At 42.4% G+C, this 2,805-nt stretch overlaps 1 non-coding gene across 1 annotated transcript; it reads right to left on the reverse strand.

Annotated features, from left to right (window-relative positions):
• Positions 1-1,129: 1,129 nt before the first annotated feature.
• Positions 1,130-1,214, reverse strand: TRNAQ-UUG (transfer RNA glutamine (anticodon UUG)). Its single transcript has one exon. It is a non-coding gene; the product is annotated as a tRNA-Gln (tRNA).
• Positions 1,215-2,805: the final 1,591 nt, after the last annotated feature.

Raw genomic sequence — 2,805 nt, forward strand, 5'->3', positions numbered from 1 at the left:
CTCTCTCTCAAAATAAGTAAATAAACTTTATATATATATATTATATATAAATATATATANATAAATTATATGTATTAACTATAAAGGCTTTATATATAATATATATAAAGGCTTCAAGTTTATTAAACTTGGTAGTGACTGGGAGCCTGAAGAAACATTTGGAGGCAAATCCTTCAGGAGGCCATATACAATTCTGCCAAATTCTCTTTTTATTGAATACATCACTAGGTATGTGGAGGGGACCAGTCACATGGCTAAAGTTCCTCCTCTCACCTAACCAAGCCTACAAAACCACCATGGTGACCAGGTAAGTTCAGTCTGTTACTCCAGATGAATTTCAGCTGTGCTTTTAATTTCATTTATTTTTTTAATGTTTATTTATATTTTTGAGAGAGAGAGACAGAGACAGTGTGAGCAGGGGAGGGGCAGAGAAAGAGAGGGAGACACAGAACCCAAAGGAGGCTCCAGGCTCTGAGCTGTCAGCACAGAGCCCAACGTGGGGCTCAAACCCACGGGCAGTGAGATCATGACCTGAGCCAAAATCAAGAGTCAGATGCTTAGCCAACTGAGCCAGCCAGGTGCCCCTATTGTTTGTTTTTAGAAATAAAAATTCCTTTTTGAAAATAGGACATTGCACATAATTAAAGTAATACACCGAAGTGCACTATAAACCTTGACTGCTTTAGAAAATCTAAGTTTATAACATTTTGATGGGTGGGTGTGCCTGGCTGGCTCAGTGGGCGGAGCGTGCAGCCCTGGATCTCAGGGCTGTAGGTTTGAGCCCCATGAATCTTTGGAGCATTTAGTCCGTTTACATTCAGAGTAATTATTGATAGATGTGAATTTAGTGCCACTGTATTGTATCTTCACTGTTCCTTTAAATTGTCTCTGTTCCTTTCTGGGCTTTGTTGCTTTGGGTCTCTCTTTTCCTGCTCAAAGGACCCCCTTTAATACTTCTTGCAGACCTGGTTTGGTGATCATGAACTCTGTTAGTTTTGTTTGTTTGGTTTGGTTTTTTTATTTATCTTTGAGACAGAGAGAGACAGAACACGAGTGGGAGAGGGGCAGAGAAAGAGAAAGACACAAAATCTGAAACAGGCTCCAGGCTCTGAGCTAGCTGTCAGCACAGAGCCCGACGCAGGGTTCGAACCTACGAACCGTGAGATCATGACCTGAGCCAAAGTCAGACGCTCAACCGACTGAGCCACCCAGGCGCCCCAAACTCTGTTAGTTTTTGCTCATCTTGGAAACTCTGTATTTCTCCTTCCAGTCTGAATAACAGCCTTGATGGATAAATTATTCTTGGCTGCATATGTTTCCCAGTTAGCACATTGAATATATCCTGCCACCCCCATCTGGCCAGCCAAGTTTCTGTGGACAGGTCTGTGAACGTGTGTGTCTGCCCTTGTAGGTTAATGGTCTTTTATCCCTAGCCACTTTCAGAATTCTCTCTTTATCTTTGTATTTTGCAAGTTTCACTCTATGTCTTGGTGTTGGCCTGTTTTTGTTGAATTTGAGGGGAGTTCTCTATGCCTCTTAGCTTTGAATGCTTGTTTCCTTCCCCAGGTTAGGGAAGTTCTCAGCTATAATTTGTTCAAATAAACCTTTCGCCCCCTTTTCCCACTCTTCTTCTTCTACAACTACCATGATACAGAAATTATTGTGCTTTATGGAATCACTGAAAAAAAATCTTTTAAATAAATAAATTTTAATGTTTATTTTTGAGAGAGAGAAAGAGCGAGTGGGGGAGGAGCAGAGGGAGAAGGTAGGGGAGAGAATCCCACAGAGCCCAACACGGGGCATGATCCCACAAACTAAGGGATCATGACCTGAGCTGAAATCAAGAGTCAGACACTCAACTGAGTGAGCCACCCAGGCGCCCCACTCTTGTAAAGTATTTAAAACGGAAGAAATTTGGGACACCTGGGTGGCTCAGTCAGTTAAGCTTCCGGCTTTGGCTCAGGTCATGATCTCACTGCTCATCAGTTTGAGCCCCATGTCAGGCTCTGTGCTGATGGCTCAGAGCCTGGAGCCTGCTTCAGATTCTGTGTCTTCCTGTCTCTCTACCCCTAACCCACTCCCTCTATGCCTCTCCCTCTTTCAAAAATAAACATTAACAATTTTATTAAAAAAATAAAGGGACACTTGGGTGGCTCAGTCGGTTAAGCATCCGACTTCGGCTCAGGTCATGACCTCATGGTTCATGGGTTCGAGCCCCATGTCGGGCTCTGTGCTGCCAGCACAGAGTCTGGAGCCTGTTTCAGATTCTGTGTCTCCCTCTCTCTCTGACCGTCCCCTTTTCATGCTGTCTCTCTCTCTCTCTCTCAGAAATAAATAAAACATTAAGAAAAAATTTTAAAACAAATAAATAAATAAAAACAAATAAACTTTAAAAAGTAGATAAAAAGTAAAAAAATTCAGTTCCCCAGTTTCACTAGCCACAATCCAAGTGCTTAGTAACCATATGCGGCTGCTGTATAGGGCAGCACAGATCTAGAACATTTCCACCGTTTCGCTGCTCCAGATACATCTGCTCCAGATGCCTTCAGGCACATGATGGTGTTCAGTCCGATGGCTGAAGAAGCCCAGGGCATGAAGTCTCCTTCATTTGCAAGGGGGCACCTTTCCCAATGGGTGCTGATTACTTTTAATGAACAAGGTCTTGTTTGAATAATATGACTTTTCTGGGTCATTTCCTATTATTTCTAGGTAGAAATTTCCAGAGCAGTTCTGTGCAAGAGAAGATAACAAGGGAAAATATCCTCAAAAATCTCTTAAATAATGCTACCATTGTTCTTGGCTCCT

This window comes from Crocuta crocuta, unplaced genomic scaffold (assembly GCF_008692635.1).
Source record: "Crocuta crocuta isolate KB4526 unplaced genomic scaffold, BGI_CrCroc_1.0 scaffold53, whole genome shotgun sequence".
In the NCBI taxonomy this organism is placed as follows: domain Eukaryota; kingdom Metazoa; phylum Chordata; class Mammalia; order Carnivora; family Hyaenidae; genus Crocuta; species Crocuta crocuta.